Genomic DNA, 23,472 nt, shown 5'->3' with positions numbered 1-23,472 from the left:
CTGCATATTTCTGTTTCTAAATAAAAAATATAGTTTTAAAAAACCATAAGTCTAGGTGCCCCTGAAAATTAACTAAAATCACAATTAATATAAACAAAAGAGAACCAGCAGAAACCCCACAAGTTATACAAATAACTAAATAAATTATACATCATAGATATAGTAAAAGAAATACCACACCATCGCTAACTATCAGCTCTGCTCTCATACAGCATCTCATTCCACAAAAACCCCTTTAAAAAGATTTGTCCTTATGGCCAAGTGATTCAGGCTATTTTATAAGTAAGAGGAGCACATTCTCAAGAGAAGGGGTTCTAACAAAGACCCTGCAGGCAGCCCCATCTTTTATACAGAATATATGCCCACCACTAAAATGAAGCCACTGCAGCATTAATCATGGCATTTGTTTAACAATGCACAGCAACATTACAAACCAGTATAAAACAGTTGGACACAGCTGCATGTAGGATACATATACTAGTTTGCTAGAATTACTTTTCTGTGCTTTTGTGCCCTACATTTTCATTTAAACAATATTTGCAATAAGAGTTTGCATTTACTATCAGTTAAAATAAAATAAAAACAGCAATGGGAACAGATTTTTATTTTTATTTTATTTCTGCTGGCACTGAAAATGCAATTTTATTCACATCCATTTTTTCAATGACTCCAGTCCCTAACTTTTAGCCACTTTATGAGCACTAATAGCTACAATTTGCAAAAGAGGCCTGTTTGTATAATAGATTGAATGATCTCTATCTGTGTCAAATGGCACACATAAGAGTCAAACGTCAGAGAGGTTAGAGATGAGATAATCAAAGAGGTTCTGGTCACAATGACAAAGTCTGGTGAATACCAAGTAGGATGCTGTGATGCCAGCCTATTGTCATTACAGGAAATATATACTTATATCACAAGGCGCAAATAATTGATTCAAAATTACTCTTTCCCTTTTTGTAGGGAGAACTGGTTCATAGGGATGGAGCACAGTTCTTTTGTATTTTGGAGTTCTCTCCTTAGTGTGTTCTTTTGTTGTAACACTTAGTCATATCGCATGCCAATCTGTAATTTCTCCTAATTATTCCATTGTTAGCAGAGTTTAAAACAGCAACATATTTCACTAATGAAAGGACCTATATAGATGCTCCTATTGTTCTCATTATTTTCAGCTACAATTATTTGTTTGAAAAACTGTAATAACTTTGTAGGGGGAAGCTGCACAGTGAACATTTTATACTAACTGCATTGTAATGGCAACTTTATTACAGTGTTTTTTAATCTGATAGTCTCTCAAGAAATTGAAGTTACCATATCGGTCAGTCTGTTGCAGTTGTAAAATTACAAGGATGGCTTGTGAAATTACCAAAGTTTTAACATCTCAGTGATGTGATGAATGCCATGTATATATGTAAACCTCCTATAAGTTATCTAATTAATTTCCTGTATTTTCTTGCTCAAATAATTGAAATGATAAAGCTCCCTTCTTAGGCCCTCCCCCACCAAGAGCATTGCACAAGCAAAAACAAATAATGTAATAAAAATGAAAACATTGTAAGAAACCACATACAGTAAGCCAAAAAAAAAAAAAGACTTGAAAGTGAAATGGGGAGGCCTTTAAAGATAAAATTCAGCTTTAATATACAATTTCCGTATCTAGATAGGCAGGTGTATACATAAACACCTTTTGAAAATGTTGTAAGCACCCAGCTGCTTGCATTGATTTCAGAGCTCAGATCAGTAGGTACCTAAATAGTTCTGTTCAAAGGGAGGTGCTGGGTGATAGGCACCTCTGAAACCCAGGCCACTTACTGAGATCCCTAAATTTAGGGCCTCATTTTTAAAAAATCTTGACCAATCAGAACATAAATTGAACACTGTCTCCTGGATCAAGGAAAATAGAAGACAGCAAACCACTGAATCCAGTGATAGGTTTTAGGAATTTCAAATGGCTGAAAAGATTCTCAGAAGAAAATATCAAACATATTTTTGGTATTCCAAGGAAATACAGCTGATGTGCAGAAGAATGAGCAGAATTTGACACAAGTGCCCATGTTGTAGGCTGCAACCAGACACACAGATTACTGATGCCAGAGCATCAAAGAAAAAATGAGGCTACTTATTCAACAAACTCATGTGAGTCAGTTAAAAATAGATATAGAAAAATCACAAGTTATATAAAATCAATAGTCCTATAAAAATAGTTAAGTCAACTCTACAGTGGAATAAAAATCAAGAACAAATGCTTGTACAAAGTACTTAAAGCCAAACTTAACAAAAAACAAAACCCAAACAAAAAAATAAAACCTGTCATATTTTATTGAAAGTGGCTCTATTAATTCTTTTCAAGATCTCGGCAAGGGGTTGTTCCTGCACATTAAGGATAATCAGTGCTGAAGTGGGTGAACAGGGGTTTGGCACTCAAAAACAGGTACTCCTGCTGGATCAGAAGTTGCAGACAAAAACCAAGTGTAGACAGGCTCACTTGCCACACTGTATATTAAGACCTTCCCACCCAGAACACTACTCAACATTGTAAACATTGGCCTGTCTACACTACAGAAATTTTGCAAAGTTTCCCCATCATTGCTAACACCAATACAGCTTCACTGGAGTTACAAACTGTTGGAGTCCCAGGACTCCCAGTGTTGAGGGGTCACCAATAATTTAAGCACTACTTCGATTAAACATGCCTTGAATAGGTTTAGAAGACACTTGCTCAAAATGCTGATGACTGCTATTACCCTGTGTACACTGGGACCCCAACTGTGGCTAACACAAGTGAAATTGCACTGGTATTAACAACAATGGGAATGTTTTGCTGAATTTCCACAGAGTAGAAAAGGGTCATGAGAAAAGTATGAAAAAGGGGACACATTTGAGGAAGTATGTCTGTATTTTGGAGGAAATGGATTTACAATAAAAGATAAACTGCTGTTTTTAACAAAACAAAAAATTACTTGGACTCTCAGGTAGAAATGAAACCTATACTTACCTTATGGTATTGCAGTTAATGAGCAGAAGTAGGAAATGTGGCATTCAAAAGGGATACCATACATGCATGCACTGCCCTGTTCCCTACCACCTTCCCCTCACTTCACAATGCTTTGTTAATACTGCAGAATTATGGCTATATTCTTTAAACCAATGAGTACTGTGACAAAGTTCCTCCTCTACCTTGGTGGGTCCTGTGCATATTGGCGGATTTGCTCGCTTCACAGATTCACCCTGTGGGTCAGGAAACAGTCCAGAGACCTTCCCCTCTGGAAGAAGCTATAGTCCAGGTCAGTTCCTCCTGTGTTTGATCAGGAGTTGGGAGGTATGGGGGGAACCCGGGACCACCTTCTACTCCGGGTTCCAACCGAGGGCCCTGTGGACTGCAGCTGTTTAGAGTGCCTCCTGGTACAGCTGCACGACACCTACAACTCTTTGGGCTACTTCCCCATGGCCTCCTCCCAACTCCTTCTTTGTCCTCATCACTGGACCTTCCTCCTGATGTCTGATAATGCTTGTACTTCTCAGTCCTCCAGCAGTACGCCTACTCACTCTCAGCTTCTTACACATCTCTTGCTCCCAGTTTTTTTTTTTTTTCTTTCTCTCTCACCCCACCCCCCCTGCTTGACTGGAGTGAACCCTTTTATAGCATCAGAGGGGCCTTAATTAGAGTCAGGTGCTTAACTGCCTCACCTGACTCTTAGCAGGTTAATTGGAGTCAGGTGGTCTATTAGCCTGGAGCAACCCCTGTTCTGGTCACTCAGGGAACAGAAAACTACTTATCCAGTGGCCAGTATATCTCCCTTCTGCTACTCTGCTGTTCCCAACTTGTCTGGGTCTATCACAGTGCTCACTGTGCACATTCCACAAGAATACTGCTTAGTTATTCAGAGGCATAAATTGGAAGCCAGTCCCAGATTTCAGGCGAATGAAGAGCACTAAAAATGCCACATGCAGGGGAGGACTGATCACCCTTTCTCTCTTTTTTTTTCCTGGTTCACCGCCCCGGCCTACAGCTAGATGCTCAACTTAAATATTGGGGGCTATGTCTACACTGCATAGTAAGCCTGGGCCTGTGGGACCCGCACCTGCAAAATTGGTGTTTCAAAGCTTGTGCTTGGGATCCACACTGCATTGTAAATCCAGGCCACCCAACCATGCTGATGGTAGGGTGACCAGACAGCAAGTATGAAATATCGGGACGGGGGGCGGGAGGAGTTAATAGGATTCTATATAAGAAAAAGACCCAAAAATCGGGACTGTCCCTATAAAATCGGGACATCTGGTCACCCTAGCTGATGCGTCCATACTGCTTTATGCAGACCCGAGTAAGATCTTCTGCTTCTGGGGAGGCATCAAGATATCCCAGGGGTCCTAGCACCCTCACCAGCTGTAGCTGCCTCTGGGGTTTGGTTCATAGTGGATTGTGGTCAGTCCATCCTGCCTGACTTGATCAGAGGTGATTTGAGCCCACCAACACATCCAGCCAAGCCATTTTTGAATCTGCATGCTCCCAGTTGATCCCATCAACATGATCCCAACTCAGTGGAAGAACTTCTCCAACTCATGCTGTCAGTCCTATTTTGGGAATCATGCAGAGCATCTGTGAGATGCTGGTGGACATTTTAGCAGCAATATCTGACCTGCCAAAGCACCTCTCCCCTGATGCTGCTCATGCCTGTTGCCATAGCCACATATTCCTGGTATTTAAGAGCATGGCCACAAACACAGACTGGTGGGATCGCCTTGTCATGTGGACCTAGGATGACCAGCAGTGGCTCCAGAACTTTTGCATGATGAAGCAGACATTACTGGAGGTTTGTTATCAGCTTGCCCTGACCCTTTAGTGCCAGGAAACACAAATGAGGAAGGCTAGGCTGGTCCAGAAGCAGGGTGCTACAACTGTCTGAAAGTTGGCTACCTCTGATTGCTACAGGTCTGTTACTAACCAGTTTGGAAGTCAATTGTGGGGGTGTTGTGGCAGAGGTTTGTGAGGCAACCAGGATGGTGGTTTACCTACAGGTGGTGGGCATTACAAATGTTCCTGAAATAATTGCTGGCTTTGAGAGAATGAGTTTTCCAAACTGTGCTGGGGCCATTGATGAGACTCATGCCATAGTTTGCCCTTCACAAGGAACACAAGTACATAAACTGCAAGAGGTATTACTCCATCGCTATGCAGGCTCTGATAGACCACAGAGGCAGATTAATGGATGCTAATGTGGGATGCACTGGCAAGGAACATGACGTCAGGATTTTCTGGAAATTGGAACTTTACCTTCCTGGACAAGCTGGGACATTATTCCCACTGAATGATATTGTTATAAATGGAGTCACTGGCCCCACTGTTATTCTAGGGCTCCCCACTTACCGCCTTTTGCCATGGGTTACAAAACCAAATCCTGATTTCAGAGAAGCAGGTAAAAGAACATTCAGCTACACACTAGTAGCTGTAGGATGGTGGCTGACTATGCATTTGGCAGCTTGAACTCTGCTGGTACTGCCTTCAGAACCATTTGGATGCCAGTATCGTCAGTGCTGAGTGCATTATTGTAGCCTGCTGTGTTCTGCACAATGTCTGAGAGGATAAGAGAGAATCTTTTTGCCAAGAGTGGATTTAAGGCACTGCTAGATTGCTGAACTGGTACACACAGCCAGAAAGTGCACCTGTCATTACTGGAGCTGGATCCACATGTGCAACAGAAATCAGGGATGCTTTGTGCGCCCACATAATGGGCATACATGGTCCCATGCATGAGGGAAAGTGAAATGGTATTTGTAATTGTGCTGTTTCTGGGTGTGAGGCAACTGAGGGAGTATTTTTTAAATGTATTTTATTATGAATTTTGCAAACACTTTTAATGTACCTTTACATAAAGTGTGCTGAAATGTATGGAGATTTTTTTATGCTTATGGATTACCGTGATGACTTTTCTTGCATTTTTTGTAATTTTACTGAGACTGGCCATGTACTTAAACCCACAATTTATGGAGCACCGTGATGAAGTTCCACCTCGTTACATATATTAAAAATTGCTAATGCAGCCTAGTGTGCAAATTCAACACTTTACTTTAAACATGTATTTAAACATAAAATACTAATTTAAAAACCTGTCATGCAAACCAGCTGCCATCCAAACATACAACACAGTAACCAAACAGTGCAAAAACAGAGAAAGGTGTGTTTTGCACGTGTGGGCCACAACTGTTCCATATACTAGCCTGTGACATGGAACAGCCAAGCCCTGATTTGCCCAAAGGCTGAATAGTCTGCAGGATACAATAGTGTGGAGGGGATTCAGGGAGTAGGGCTGGTTCAGGAAGTGCAGGTGGCAGCGCAGCTGGCCCGGGAGCCTGCACTTGGGTGGCCAGGAATGCAATTAACTGCTCAAACAGCTCCTTCTGCTGTGCTCTGTCTTCCTTCCTCAAACTGCAGTCACACCCCAAGAACTATGCCTCCAACCTTTCCTCATGCTGTGCATTCTCTCTTTCATCCTTCTTGCATCCTTATCTTTCTAGTACTCAGTCTGATCTTTCTGCTGACTGGTTTTATCAAGAATCTCTCCCATCAACACATTTAAAACTTTCTTTCTCCTTGCCCATAGCTGGAGGGTTTGCTCTTCCAAGCTCCTGGTGCTATATATTTGCCCTGTGGAGGTGAAGGGGCCTTGAAAGAAAAGACCACATTATTGTCTGACCATGATAAAAAAAATTACATTTTCTACTCTTTAAAGGAGCTAGCTGCTTTTCTTCCAGGTAAAAAGATGATACTTTTTATCAATGGGCTCATAGATGCCAACTCCATGGATGCTCCAGGGCTGGAGCACCCATGTTAAAAAAAATAATGGGTGCTCAGCACCCACCAGACACAGCTCCTTCGGCGGCTGCCGCCAAACAGCTGATTGGCGGCCACCATCCTCCAAATACCAACTTCACAGGAATAGCCGTACCGACCTCAGCATGAGAGTCACTTCTTGCCCTTCATCTATCAACTGTCTCTTCTCTGGTGCCATCTCTGCTCAGCAGATTGTCATGCATCTTGACTTTGTGGTAGGCTGCCTTGAGCTGCTGGGTTTGTTCTCTGCACTGATCGATCCCCCAAAGCCACCAGTTGCTCCAATATAGCTTTGTAGACTTGATAATTTCTTGTGCTTTTGCTGAAGTCAACCATCTTGCTTGCCTCACACTAGAGATTAACCAGAATCTGGGTGCGTTCCTCTGAAGCTAGCAATGCATTTGATGCAGGTCTTCTTGTTAGTGCTGGCCACAGTTCACACACAGGAAGGCTAACTGTGTTTCCAGTTGAACAATCCATGTGGAAATGAAGGGTTAAATGCTGAGCACCTGTATTTGACCCAGGGGGTTGCTTTTGATTCCTGGGAATCAAGTGGGAAGTTTTGGGATGGAAGGTCTTTGAAACGCTGGCTCAGTCAATTGTGGGGATAAAGTTGGTGAGTCTGGCAACCTGGACTTGATCTGCATTCACCCTGCTAAATGCCTGGGCTTGGACTCGTATTATAGTGGGATTCAGGCTCAGACAGATATCCCTGGCTGAGGCCATGGACCCAGTCCTGAGGACTCTCTGACCTGAGTCAGACTGAGTTGTGCCTGGGTGATAGAGGGGGTTGGGCTTAAACCCGAGTCAGAGCCCAGGTTTACTATGCGGCGTAGGCAGAGATTGCAACCCAGATGCAGACTTAGGCCATGACTAAGCTCCTACATTGATGTCAGCAGGCACTGGATCATGCCCCAACAGATTAAAAAAAAAAACAGCAACAGGTAATTCACACAGATTGCTTCAATAGGTTTGAATGACAGATAGTAAAATACTTCAATTCCATAACCTGACACCAGATTTGGACTATAAGTTTACAAAATCTATAAAATCTCCTGTAATATGTAATTCTCATTATAACAAGTAAATTACAGGCCAAACTACTCTTTTGACATTTTAATGGACATTGTGGGTAAAATCTGGGCCTCACTGAAGTCAGTAAAAATTTTGCCATTTATTTCAACGAGGTCAGGATTTCATCCTAGAACATGAGGATAGGGAATTCACCAAGTTGGAAATGAGTTTGCATAAAGCAGTTCAACTTGTATCTAATTACTGCTTCAGTTACTTTATTAATTACTAATTATTATTATCACTATTTATGCAGGTACAGGTTGTGACTCCATAGTTTAGGCTGTAACCAGGAGTGCATTATCAATCTTGCTTTGACAACCCTCTAACTTTTAACAGGGACAATATATTCCTATAAAATGTTTTTGTGATCGTTTTAGGCATAAACAAGATTTTTTCTAAGGTTCCAGTAGTTGTTTTGAAAGGGCAAATTCTTAAAATGACCTTTTTGTAATTTGTAACAGGTGTCATGAAGTTTTGGCCCTCCACTCCTCCAAACAGTTCACACTGTCTAAAATGACAGCCTTGAGACAGTAAGAAAAATATATATTCATGATAAAGCTCCACTTATTTAGATTTATACAAATGTTAAATGGGATTTATCCATAAAGTCTAGGCACCCTTGACATTACTTAAATATATAACAAAATAAATACCCAAACATAACTAAAACGCAACAGTATAATGCAATGCAACTCACTACCAGCAGACAAGACACCTCAAAAGTTTTAATTCCCTTCCTATTTCCAAATGCTGGGGGTTGGAGATAATCCTAGCAGCATGCCAAGGTTTGGGGTATTACACAGAACTGGGAGAGCAAATTCCAAAAGTGGGGCCCTTATAGAAAATGCCCAGCCCTCCTCATTAACATTGGGCTTGAAGACCTTTGCTGATTTCAGCTGTGGGAATCTGGTGATCTCTCAGTGAGTTAGGCTTTCGGCAACTTAAGGATTTACAGATTTATACAAAGTCCTTAACCATCATTAAAAATCCACTGGAGACCAATTCAAATTATGGAGCACTGGTTGAACATGCTCACATCAAGGCATTCAATTTAAGAAGTGGGCTATTATATTCTCCCCTGGCTTCACTTTCTGGATGATTTTAAGATGTAGCCCCAGAACATCTCTCTCCATGGTAAAATGCTTTTAGATATACATTATCATCATTATTATTTGTTTCCAGTAGTTTGCTTTCAATGTTCTACTTTCTAAACATAAAAGAAAGGCCAGTCTGTGCCCTGGAGACTAAACTATCTAAAAGAGGGACTGACAAACAAATAGACAATGGGTAAGGAAAAAGAGTAAAACATACCAAATTGGTAATAAAATATTTTAATGACAAAACAATTTTGTTTTGTAAGCTATATAGATGATCCTCAAGAAACTCCATCCTAGTCATAATCAGCCATTTAGTTTATTGAACATTTTGTAGTAGAAGCAAATCTTCTGGAAGGCTGGGATATGAATGCTGGGATACAAATTGGTTCACGTCTTTCCTAAAGACACACGTTTATTGTGAAGCATACAAAAAACTAACCGGCTGATTATGGCTAGAGAGTGGGTGCTTGAGGATAACCAATACATCTTACAAAAAATAATGTGTTATTAAAACATTGTGTTACAGACACTATTATTGTAATTCTAAATAATAATATTGGTAACATCAGTAAGTATTTTCACTAGAGAGGAAACAGTTCGAAATACTTTCAGTGACTGTCAAAACTGTCTCACATTAGTGACTTGTATGGTAGGATATTTACCATACTTCATATAAACCTATTATGACTATCGTTTCCACTTAGTAGAAATATTTATCAATTTTTGCAGTCTCAGCCATGAAAGGCTACCGAAGAATAGAAATTTCACTGCTGCCAGCCTGAAAGCCCTTTCAAAAGTGACACTAAGAAGATACAAGCAAGTTTGAAAACTTGTAAAATTAATGAGAGATAGTTTAACTGCAATGCACAACTGTTATATAACATTTTAATGTGAATGTATAGTTATTTAAAATCTGCTCCATGATGAGAGGAACTTAATAAAAAGGAGATAACCATTTCTCTAAATAGATTCCCTGCAAAATAACTCTATTAAATTACTTCTTGTGTCAAAGCTCTATATTCCAATCTGATACAAAAAATATGTATTCAGATTACCAGAATTTAATGGATTTCAGATTTGTATAAATGTGAAAAGATATGGCGTTTCCACTAACATGTGAACATGCATGACACCAAAGTGTATGTTCATTTTTAATTAATCTGTATATACATACAGTACAAATTTAGACCTAGAAAAAAGCAGAAAAAATAACCTTTCCTGAAAATCCAAAATAACCTTATTAAAACTCTGCAGAAGAGAGTCTCCCAGGAGAACATCCCACATTATTCACGTCTCCCAAGTGAGATCCTGTAAACTTTCCAAAATTAGATATATAGAATGCTGAACAGTGTCCTGGGATAAACATTAATATCAAAACTGTCTAGACCTCTCAGATGTGACTACTGTGAGGCAGGAGTTTGGGACCGAGCTACTTCTTTCCTCCCCATGAAATACCACGGCACTTGCAACCTCGGATGGCTCTTTAATAGCCTCTTTTTAAAAGCCTGAACTTTAAAATTGGCCCTCTCCTCTAGTCCACCGGAGTTCTGATGTGTGATCTTGAGGAATGCTGTAAAACTCACATTTTTTCTCTTGGACTTTTGGTGAGTGGATGTGCTAAGAGTCTTAGGTGGCTGAATGAGGGAAGGCTCTCTTTTGCTGGGTAAATTATATTTTGACAGTTGAGGTTAACAGGTAAGAGTGTTCTTTAGTTTTGTATATTTTAAACAGCTGTACAAACACCTAAAGGTGTTAAAATAGATGATCTAAAGACATTTGCAGAATAAATTTCATTTTTATTTCTTTCCAGAGTTCACATAGTGCAGCAACCCAAGTTCCACTCCTCCACAGAGAGAACAAAAAACTGTTATGAAAAAGAACTATAACTTCCAGGAAGACAATTAACCCAATTCCATAAAGCATGCAAAGTACCATCATTAGTGTGCCAGTTTTTGATTGGCTGCCGGCCTGCCACATAATGATTTCTTTAATAATAATAAGTATCAGATATGTGATTTATGTCAGTTCCTTAATGAAAAACAGAGCATGTTTGTAGCAATGAAGTTTACTTTTACATTTTAATCACAGACTTGTTTATATTTCTGTTGCATTCAAGGAATAAAATGCACTAAGCTTCACTCTTTTCATCTTGTGGTTTCAATGGAAATGTCTTTTGCCACTTTACTGAATACTACCTAACAGAACAAGTGCAATCTTAGAGTACATCTATACTGCATACCACTGGTGGCGGCATGTAGGGTATGTAGCTATACATCACAGTGAAAAACAGGCTGCATCCACATTGCAGTGTGTAGCCACATGTGTCAGTGAAAGGCTCTGGGGGGTGTAGGGGAAGAGGAAGCAGAGAAAGGTTCTTCCCCAATTCCCTGTGGCGGGAAAAGGCTCCAGCAACAGGGAAGCAATGGGACACTACCCTGCTAAAAGTAGCAGTGTGGATGGAGTAGACACTGCTTTGGCATTTAGAGAGCTCTGTAGGATACATACCCACAGGGTTCAGGCATGTCTTTACTCAATTAAGCAGGCCTCACTATCTACACTGCTATTTATACCTGTGCTAGGGGTGTGTATAGTGTATGTACTCTACAGCCTGCTGTAAGGGATGTGCAGTGTAAACATACCCTTAAGGGGTGTGTGGGTGTGTGTGGCCTTCCATCCAGGGGCAAAATGCCAGTTCTTGTGTGAGCTTTGAGGATAGATCCATTCGTGACAATGGGAGTGGGGCCATGCCAACTTCCAGCCAGCAGAGCTACTCATCATGCATCCCCATGCTGTGTAGAGTTCTGAAAGAAACATCTCTGCACCATCACCAACACAGCCCTGATTCTTCAAGGCACATCCAAGCTTTAAGTGTCTAACACAAAATCCATGAAAGCAAAGAAATTCAAAGTTAAGGATGAAAGAACATCTCTAACAAGCCATGACCCTATTACCCCATTTCTTAGCTCTTGTGATTTTTATGCCTTTGTCACCCCTGGGCTGGACTACAGCTATTCAACATACCTGGGTATGAAGGCTTCAGTTCTTAGTAAAGTCCAGCTAATAATGGATGCTGCGGCATGTCTCTTCAGCAACACAGGCTACCATGAGTACATCATGCCTGTCCACTGCTCTCTCCGTTGGCTTCCCATAGAATTTCGAATCATGTTAAAGGTCTCAGTCCTTATCTTCAAAGCTTTCCATGGCCTGGGCCTAGGATATCTAGAAGACCATTTAAAACAAGGACGGAAACCGTTGTCGACAACTACACTTCTCTGGCACAATGGAACTCTCAATAATAAGAGTAAAGCTTGTCTATGCAGGAGCTAGAACTTTCTCAGGGCTAGTAAGAGATGGTGTAATGAACTCTCCCAGGAACTAGGAACCATCACAAACCTCACCACTTTCTGTTCCAAGTCCAAGCCACATTTATTTGACCTGGCCTTCTTTAATAAATACGTAGCAACAGGTACATTCATTTTTTTTTTAAATAAAAATTCCCAACACTACCAAAACAAGACACTCCCCCCCCCTTCCTCCCCCCACAAGTCTCCCCTTGGGGAGAGGATGAGAGAACAAACAACATGTGACAGATTTGTAGTCATGTGCCAGGCCCCATGGGTCTCGAATGCAGGTCTTGGGAGACATCACACTCCAATCCTCCAACCAGCAGCTCACAGATAGGAGCTGTGATTGGGATCCATGAAGCCCAACTGGGGCACAAGCCCAGCCCCTACACTCTGGGAGAGTTCCATGGCTCCTGATTGGGTTGCAGCCCCTATTTAAGCCAGAGAACGAAATAGAAAGTTGTCTGCACAACTGAGCTTCATCTTGCCATTGACCACTGGTCTGGTGTTTTCCTGTTCCTGACTTCTCATCCTGGCCTCCTAGTATCCGGATATGGCCTGACTCTTGGTACTGCTTCCTGGTTCCTGCCATCTGGTTCTGTAGCCTGAACCTGATCTCTTCGTATCCTGACTTGGCCTGACTTTTGGTAACTACCTCCTGGTTCCTGCCCTCTGGCTCCATTGCCCAAACCTGACCTCCTCATACCCTGACTTGGCCTGACTCGCGGTAACTGACTCTTGATCCCTGCCCTCCGGTTTGTCTCTTGATTCTGATCTCCTGGCATTCCAACCCAGCCTGATTCCTGGTAACTGGCTCCTGGCAGCTCGACCTGTGCCTGACACTAATCCCTAGGCCAGGCTGCCCATGCCCCATCCCGGACATCAGGTTTAATAGGCTACTGGAAGGCACTCAAACACTATGATGAGCATGGTATCCATATAGAATCAAATAGAAACCCATATAGAATCAAATAGAAAATGTTATTTGAAATCATTTTTGTGGTTTAATTTCCCTGGGAGTCTTTTCACAGTTCTATGGAAAGAAATTTCAAACCTCTACAGTTTATTGTGTAAGTATACCTAGGCCAATGTTAAAAGTGTGTGATAATTATTCCCTAAGGGACAGAACTTGTATTACTTGCACACCAACTCTCTTAGTAGTTTTAGAGTGTGCTTTGGGTCCTCATAGATTTCAAGCTAAGGCCCTAGTTCAGGAAACAAAATCCATGGGCGGGATCTAGGATACATGAATATTAACGTGGCTCACATGACACATTCAGATTCTCCACAATCCAAGCTGTAATTACAAAAAGAAGTAAGTTTCTTGCCCTCATAGCGGCTGAGACAACATTTCGAATGTGAATCAAATGTAACCGATGCAGTAACCTGAGTGTGCAGACAGTCTGAAACAATCATTCAGAGGTGTGAACATCTCTTCTCCATTAACTTGATTGGAGTATTAACTTTAAAGCCCAGATCACAATTAAATGCCAGCATTAACTATTTTGGATGGAATGGGCATAGGATGGGAGTGAAGCAGACTGGGGCCTGATCTACACTACAGACTTATATTGGTATAACTATGTCACTCAGTGGTGTGAAAAATTCACACCCTGTAATGTAGTTATATTGAGCTAACCCTCCCTCCTCCTCCCCCCCTCCCGGTGTAGACAGTGCTATGTCGATGAGAGAGCTTCTCCTGTCGACATAGCTACCGCCTCTCACCAAGGTGGATTAACTACACCAACAGGAGAAGCTCTTCTGTCAGCATTGGAGCATCTTCACTAAAGAGCTACAGTGGTGCAATATTGACCTGCCCTCAGTTGGGAACGGGGAGTTGTTGCAGGGTAAAAAAAGCAGAGAAGAGAACAGAGAAGTGTCGCAAAACCAGGAAAGAGGGAGAGGTAAACAAAGAAAGGAGAATAAGGAAGGAACAGAAACAAAAGCAGAAATAGCAATGTGGCTAAAGGAAAAAAATATATTCTTACTGATAAATGTGATATTAAGGTGCTGAACAAATATTAAATAACTAAATGTTCATTTACTATTACTAAGCATTGTGCATTATGGGGAATACCATGTTTTGAATTTATACCCCAGCCCATGGATCATAATTAAAAATAAAATTTGGCACTCTACCCCAAATGACCTCCAAAGGAATTCTGGCGGGCAATGGGGAAGCGGGCATGGTCATGATCAGTGACACTGCAACAGCCCAAGCATCACAGAATTGTGGGAGGTGCTGGGCTGCAGAAGGTTGGTAGATAGTGTGAATATGCAGTCAGCAACAGATGTTGATGGCAAATAACCTTTCTTTCTTACTTTAGATGGCTTCTGCATATTTCCTCCTATGGGAATACAACTTAAAAATACAGACTTGAGATTCATATTTAAACAAGGATTGCAGAACCACCCTCCTAAAACAAACATCTGATTTAGATTCCACATAAAAAATAGCAGTGTTTAACTATGTAAAAAACACTACAGAAGCAGGCCATCAACACCTTATCTCTTGATTTACAAGTAGTGTCACCCTACTTAAGGCATAACATATCTCAGTGCACAATCTAATCCATTTAGACCCACATGGAGTGGAAATGAGTAAGTCTTTACACTGATCCAGAAAAGTTATAAAGTCTTGCTGACCTCCTAAAAACCTTAGCTCTTCTAAGGAAAACTTTCAGAACAAAAAGTGAATATCCCTATGTGCACAGATAAAAGAAGGAAAAGGGGTACATGGCCTTTTATAACCTCAACTGCAAATAGTCAGAGACATAAGGGGGCTGTTATCCAGTACCAACTGCCATTACTTTTCTGGACATCTACTAAAGTTGAGCAGCACCAGAAGGTGCATTTCATAAGTGAGAATCTGCATAGACCACCTTGAAGAAGATTTTCTTATTTTTAATTTAAATAAAGTTTGAATTGAAAACATATTCTGAATAGTGCAGAATGGTCAGCTGGCAAAAAACTTAACTGTTTAACTTTGAAGGCCATTATCTCAAGAAGAACATCTTAGGCACTTGGCAATTTAATGAAAGATTTGCTTTTCATGGAGCTGCACTTTTGTCATGTAGGCATTTTTAGACTGAGATAATACTTTGTTTTCGACCACAGTTACTTATTTATGCAGACATTACATAAAATATTCATTAATACTATTATATCTTAAAAATGAAGATAACAGCTCTTGAAAAAGCACATAGTCTTTCATAAGATCATTGATTGAAAACTCTTTTACCTACCAAATGAAGCTAAATTAATAATTTAGACTGCTCCAAAACACCACAATCAATACAACTTCTTTTAACTCAACTGGAGAAAAATACCTTATTAAAAAAATACCTTATAAATTGTGGAGTTAATTCCTGCTTTGCACCAGACACACATCAAATATAGTTCTCATATATTAGAGGACAAAATGGTTGCAGCTGCTAGCAAGTAGAAGAAAATAAAATAAGGAGAAATTACCAGCCTCAGTGAAAACTCTGCAGCATTAAGTAGCTCATATACTAGTTAAGTCAGCCACATGATTTTAGTGAACTTTTATAATGCACAATGCCTGTTGGAAAAGTTTTCCTATTTCTAATCAGTGAAAATCACTAAATGCATTCTGCCACACCTCTCCCCCGCCTCCAATGTGCCTAATTCTGCATTCCATATTCAACATGCTCACAATGGCAGTTTTTGCCTAAAAAAAAGAACACTTGTTTTTCCTTTTTCACCAGATCAAGTTTAAATGTGAAGGCCCGTTATAATTTTTCTCTCACAGTGTTTCTGGGTACATGGTAGATAAAAAATGATGATTCATTAAAAAAAAAATAAACCTCTTATTTAAAATAAAATTTCAGAATGAAACCTACCTTAAGACCTAAGCTTATTATATTTTAATTTTATTTAAATTGTATACAAAAAATAATATCAACCAGTAAATGTTTAAAACTTGGCAGCAAAGTAAGTCAAACCACTAAACTGATGGAAGTCAGAGGCTAACTACCTCGAACCAGAGTTTGTTGAAATGCAAAACCAACTTTTGACAGCAGTAGCCTCTTCTTCAGGTGCAAAGAGAATACGGTCTTCATTTCAGTTTATTAAACTAGTTCAGTTCAATGACTTGTTCATTTGAAGTTAAGAAACCAATTGGAAGGTGAAAAAGCAGGAAAGCTTATTTTCTTCTTCCTATCTATGAATAAAAGCTAGGTGTGAGAGGAGGAGATTTACTAGTTCTAAAATACTGAAGGACATGATGAACAGAAACAATCAGTTTAATTCACTAACTTCAGATAATACTTCCTTTGTTTAATAAGTCATTTTTAAATGCAACACATTTTTTTCTTCTATATCCAGCACATTTAAGGTAGTTTTATTTAATAAAAAAATTAAAATGCTGTTTTGGGGATTATTATTTGAATTTTCATCCAAGCAGAGCTTGACACAAATCACATGTAAATCATCATCTAGTAGATAAAAGTGCATCATTTTCTAGCATAATAAAAATGCAAAAATTAAGAATCTAAATAAATGTAAGTTACACATTAAATGTAAGTTAAATGTAAGTTACACATTTATTTCAGCAATTATATTTTTATAGATCTAGTGTATTCTCCTGGTTAGCAAAAAGAAGCACCAAATTCAGTGTAAAGACTATATTTAGTTTGCTAATCAACATGTTTCAATGGTTACCAACCAATAAGAATCAACCTTTCTTTAGGAAAATCACTACAAAGTACAAATGTAAAACATGATTAATATCAAAGATGTTAATCAAACTTTCCTGATTGTTGATAGGGTTGCCAACCCTCCAGGATTGTCCTGGAATTGCCAGGAATTAAAGATTAATCTTTAATTAAAGATGATGATGTGTGATGAAACCGCTGGGAATACATTCTACCAAAACTGGCAACCCTAATTGTTGATTTAAATCACTTCACCCTGACTATGTCTCTTATCACATGCCGCCTACTCTACACTGTTTGTTTGCTTCTCAAACAACTGTACAAGAATATTTTCCTCCCATTTGTACACACTAAATATTCCTTCCTGACATGGTATGGTCAGCTATTACCCTCTCCTTAACTCCAACTTCTGTCACAATGACTACAAGAAACAAGAATTTATTTTATTTGGGGAGATTTGGGGTTTATTTTTTATTTGTTTGCTTTTTGATGCCCCATGCAACTGTACAAGCCTTTGTTGAGTAACTGCTTAATTCTATTGCTCCAACTCATGTCCCTCTCCTACTATCTCCTCCCTGCAGTTTTGTTACTTCCTTCCACTGAGTCATTTCTGAAAGTAGATTGTATGCCCCTGAAGTAGACTGTCCTTGAAGCAGATGCCATGTATTTTAGCTATATTATGAAGTACATTATTGGGTTTTATAAAAGAATAATGAAGGCTGTAGAATACTGGAACTCTTCAAGACTTAAAATAAGCGGCTATAAATAATTCCTAAGGAAAAGCTACATAGCTAAATAAATGTTGGCTATAAATAGAACTTTTTGGACTTGAACTTTAGTGAAAAACTATTACTATTCATACAGGGACACTATATAATTACATGTGCTCGTGAGATCCTAAGCACACAGCCAATGATTTTGTTGTAGCACTTCCATGCTGCTCTGCTCTTTTTCCTGAATAGGTCAACCTAGAATGTATCTAGGTTATGCAGCTTTGTGGTGCTTACGCACTTCAGAAGGCAATGTAAATTCTGGTCTAGATAAGATCCATGAAGAGGACCACAGTTCAGACGTAGCACAACCTTTTGACTCTTTACTTTTCTAGCTAGAGAAAGAGTACAAAACGATTTTCTTATGTTTAGGAGAGGAATTTCTAATCTTGCACAGTGAAGCTAAGCCAAGCTTCAAGTAAAAGAATAAAACGGCATAGTGTTGCAAGAATTAGATCTGATTTTCTGCCAATTTTTTTTTTTACTTCAGTTGTGTGAGTTTTTTGTAACTGCATATTATGGCAGCATTTTAAATTACTTACAAAAGCAGCACCCACTATCACAGTTATGCAGTGGTGAAATGTATCCACTATGCCAATCCCTTGCCAATTTTTCAAGAGATTGCAATGAGCCAGATGTTTCTAAAAGCCATTATTTTGAAGAAAAACAATGGCAAAAGAAAAATGTACCCACTGAGATGAAAAAAGAGAACGGTACTATTATGCAATATAATTTTTATTAATGGGTCAATGCTGTAGTTAAGGTTGTGTCAGCATTCCCAAAACTCACTCTTATTTTCAGACGTTTCTGACTTTGGTGTTAAAAATTTGTCAGTGAGAGAACTTCAATCAGTGATTTTTTAATTTTACTCAAAACCGTTTGGACATTTTTATGTTACAATAGGATAAAAATATAACGTTTGCAATTTCAGATTATTTTTGTAAATCTGTTATCACTAATCTTTCCTAGATTGCTGGTTTGTAATGTTTATTATATTCTTATGGTTAGTTCTCCACTTCTACTCAGGCTACACTTGGCAGAGGACCTAGGATTTGAGGGAAGGGACAGAAGAAAGGGTGCCTTAATATGCCTTTCAGGTCCCTGATTCTGGGACCAATTGAGGATTAAATCTCATCTCAGGGTCTGTCTTCACTGAACAGTTAGCCCAGGTGATTGGCACATGGGTGTGCACACCCAGGTTAGCTCAGTTCAAGTGAGAGCGTTCCCACAGCAAAGTCCTAACCACATTACTGTGTTCTCATTTTTTCTACACTTGACCATATGTCTGTGGTCATATCCCATGGTTCTTGTGCTGAGACAGTCTAAGATTCTTTCCTAATCAGTTGTGTCAATAGCAGGAGAACTTGTCTGTCCTTCAAGAGGGAATTGTGGGAAGGCATTGAAGGACTATCAGCTCTTAAGTGGTTTTGCCTGTGAACTCACTGCAAAGTGGGTGGGCTCCAGCCCAAGTTAAAGTGGACCTCAGGCTCTAACCCTTCCCACCCAGCCATGTAAGTTAGGCCAGGCTAAAAGCCCTCTAACCAGGGTAAGAGGTTTTTCCTATATGAATAGTAGAGGAGGAGGAGGTTGGGTTAAAACCTGGGTAAGAGCCCAGGTTAACTGTGCAGTGAAGACATATCCTCAGTTGTGCTAGTTATACCAGTTCCTTAAGAAATGTTCCATTGGCTGTGGATTTCTGATGTGCAACCCGCCCTGGTCACAACCATTTTGCCTCCTGCCACATCCCTATGCCTGCGGGGAGAGAATGGCATAGTTGTTGAGGTTTTACACTTGCTGGGGAGTCCCCTATATTAAGACAATTGCCATCATCTTTGAGATTGCAGAGTGGCATACAGGGAATGGAACTGGGAGCTAGAATCCATCCCATCAGATATAAAAAAATTCAACATTTACACTAATATCTATCACACATTCATTGAATTAAACATACTCAGACCTAATCAAGGACTTATTTATTATTATTTATTATTAAAAGAATTCTACATATTTTTCTTGTAAAAGTAGTCTCTCTTTTTTCTCCCTCTACAGAATATTGTCAGATTCCATATATTATATATGAGGGCATTTATTTCTGAACAATTTAAAAAAAAAGATTTCTAATGCGGCTACTGACCACTGTTTTCCTTTAAAAATATAACTGATATTTACAGTAGTACAGAGATACTGCACATGGCTAGAGCCATAAAATAAAGATTCCCTCAGTATGCTCCAATACAACATATCCTGAGGATACACAATGTACTAATAATCCATGGATTAACGGTTCATTAAGTACATGTGAGCATGTAAGAATATAGCGGCTCCAAAGACATACAAGTCCATTTTAGCAAACAGTAGACAATGGATCAATAAACTAAATTTCTGTATCTATGTTGCAAAATATCAATAAACTGATTGTACAACAAGCTTCGACATAATTCCATTCACAGGAAATCACTGGTATAATATCTTATAAATTTCCACCAAGAACAATTATGATTCATATAGACGGAAGTAACAAAATGATTCAATTGAAGATATACATCAGTGAGAGACTATAATGGCAAATGACCAAGTCTCTTTTACTGATACTCTTATGGTTACAATGATGCTCCTGCAATCCAAAGAGATTTAAACACACACACACACACACACAAAACTAGTAGTCAGGACAAATAACAAATGTAAGTTTTGTATTATACTATAAACTAAATGGGTTAAAAATATTCAGAGGTAGATCCTGGGATGTGTTGCACCTGTTTTCCACCACAATTCTGTGTATTTTGGTCACAAAAGCTGTATAAGTGGCCCAGACAGCATCAACCATGTGCAAGGCTGATGCTACAGTGGCATGCTGCTCACAGGGATTCATACACTACATTCCCTCCTTACTGTTGATATTGAGGGGAAAGGGAAGTATGATTACTGAAAACAAGTTGTGGCTAGGTCACAACTCTGCTATGCCAATCCTGAGGTAGGTGGTCAATCTATGGCTCTTAGAGGCTCCCGTTCTTCGAAGTAGCCCTAATGCAGTTCATAGCAGGGACATGCACAAAGTGGCACATGGCGCACAGCAGTGCCCATAGCACAGTTTTTGCTCTGTGCTGAATTACATGAAGACTTCAGGATGTAGCCCTTGCAATTAAGTTTGGTACCGAAGGCTCAATCTTGTAAGGTGCTGCATACCCTCAGCTCCTATTGCTCAGTCCTTAAATGGGGCTAACTCAGTTTAAATCCTAAGATTTTGGGAAGCACCGTACATTGTATGATTTTATATCACATACAGTATATGTTGTGTGGAGCTGCAAAATATTTTCAATAAGAATTTATTAGGAATTACTTTGGTTCAGCTGTGCTCTCACCCTTCTTCTATTTGCTTTTAATGAAAAATCATTTGTGCAGTTAAAAGATTAAAAATGTTTTTGAAGTTAAAACTGTTTGAAAGGTTTTTTGTTAACTGTATAAGTTTACAGTGTTTAGAAAGTTCAATATACCTGAAAATATTCCAAAGGCATATATTTTTGGATAAGGGGCAAAAGGGAGGGAATACTTCTTAATGGCTAATGATTCTTTTATTTTAAAATAAAGATACAGATATAGTCAATTTATTGATGAGGAATGAGTGTTGTTTTCATCAGTGTGAAGCAACTACAAAATCAGGCCTAACACTGCACTTCACTGTGTGCAAGTGGGCCCCTGAGCTTCAATGCAGCTCTGTGCTGGCACAAGGACTGAAGGATCGGGGCCTAAATTATTTCATAGTGCAAGCACAACTGAGAAGTAGAACAACGTTTTGTTTGCTTCATTTACTATTCAGGAACACAGGGTCTATTATTAAAAACATTTTTTAAAGTCCAACTTTTTATTGAATTGGTTTTTACAAGATCAGTAATTGTTTATAATAATATTTATTAAAAACAAATCAGTTAAATGATTATATTAATATTCCAGAGTACCAGCCACCATCTCATAGCAATGTCCCTATTTAAAGCTGTTTATAGTTATTGGCAAGATTCCGGGCCTGATTCAAAGTCCACTGAAGTCAGTGATAGTCTTTCCATTGACTTTATTGGGTTTTGATGAAGAACCTCAGTGAATAAAATCTCCTGTTTTTTTGGGGGGGGGGATACACTGTGTATTTTGGCAGTCATTCCCAGATAATTACAGTCTGTTCAAGATCAGACTAGATAATTACAATGGACCTTCCTTGTCTAGAAATGTATGACTCTATGTGGAATACATTCATCTTGAGAATGACACTGGCATAATCATCTAGATGCCTTTACTATATTTCTTTACTCTAAAAAATATATAGACTCACCTAATTTAAGGAAAATGCGGCATTGGCAAGTGTGGCATAACTATTAACATAGTCACTAGCATAGAATGAGCTAAACTAATTTCTAAAGAAGATTTGTAGAAAAGTACAATAATTAGACATTTAAGCTCTCCTGAATTCTCATGGATGTACTGTTTATATCCTGCAAAAAAATCTTACTGTTATAAACCAGAAGGGTCTTCTGTTGTGTTGCAGCTGAAAACAATAATATATCACCACAGTAACTATGAAGATGGTGTATTTGTTTTTCGGCTCAGTAATTGTCTATTTAAGGAATGTGACCATCCAAAACAAATCTGTATCTGCCAAGAATAGTTCTCCTATATGATGCTTTTTCTTCTAATGCATATAATCAATTTCCACTTCACTACTATGAATGATGAAATCTGTCTTCATCTTTACTGTATCCTAATCAGCACTCCCTTTCATGTCTGTCAGTCCAGGCTAGGATTTAGACCCATCCTGCATGGGGTGACCTTAACTAGAACAAGCTCTATTTACTAAAATCTGGCGGCTAGATAGCCTGGAAGAACTGCAGGGTGTGTCTGTATTTAGTGGCTCAAACAAATATCTAAACAATATGCATCTAGTGATCTAAACAAAATAACTCCTTATATATAATCTATTTCATCCAAAAAGGATTAAACCCCAAACTGTTTAATAGCTAATAAAATCTCAAACATTTTACACATTAATTCAAGTCGTCTAAAACAGAAAAAAATATAGACAACAGCTACGAAGGCAGTGAAAGATGACATCTCCTTCCTCAATGTCTTATAAAAACTGGGGGACATCATTTGTGGAATCCCCTTATTTAACTCTTCCAGAAGCCACTGTGCTAAATCAGTCACCCAAAAGAAATGTTCTTTACCTGAATTTCTGACCCAATTGCTGCTTCAGCAATAGCTTTTTTAAGATTTTCCTAAACAGGAAAATGCTCTCCATTTTGCCTTTGTTTCTGGGTTTAACTTTGTAAAGAATAAAACTTTATAAGAATGTTTATATATAGTAGTATGTTTTGCTTCCCTAGTAGGTTCTGGAATTTTCACGTTGTCACAAATGTCTGTAAGAGTACAAAAAAAGGACTGCTCCTATCTCCTACCCAGGATTCTTAAACACAATGCTGCTTCTAATCCTGTTTGCTCTTTCAGTATATATTGGATCTTCTGCTATATCGGGTTGCAAGATAATAGGGACCAATCATTCCTGCTCCAAGTTCATTTTCTCCAACCAATTCAGGGAACCTGATGAGTCTAACATTCTAGCCAAGCTGATTCTCCACTCTGTTTAAGGTTTTATTTTCTTTCTTTCATGATGGCTGCGTGACGACTAACTCACACCCCTTT

General features: G+C 39.1%; 1 protein-coding gene across 6 annotated transcripts in view; it reads right to left on the bottom strand.

The window, feature by feature from the left end:
* The window catches only part of RNF180 (ring finger protein 180), a 144,445-nt gene that overhangs the window by 53,108 nt on the left and 67,865 nt on the right, over positions 1-23,472 (bottom strand). Inside the window, exon 5 of one of the 6 annotated variants that reach the window (XR_004646188.1) lies at positions 12,019-12,216. The exons of the other annotated variants lie outside the window; for them this stretch is intronic. The gene's annotated coding sequence lies outside the window, so the exon portion shown is untranslated. The remainder of the gene's footprint in view (positions 1-12,018; positions 12,217-23,472) is intronic. 6 annotated transcript variants of the gene reach the window in all.

This window comes from Trachemys scripta, chromosome 6, assembly GCF_013100865.1.
Source record: "Trachemys scripta elegans isolate TJP31775 chromosome 6, CAS_Tse_1.0, whole genome shotgun sequence".
Lineage (NCBI taxonomy): Eukaryota > Metazoa > Chordata > Testudines > Emydidae > Trachemys > Trachemys scripta.
The sequence above is the reverse complement of the archived record's forward strand: the minus strand, read 5'-3'. Positions and strand labels throughout refer to the sequence as shown.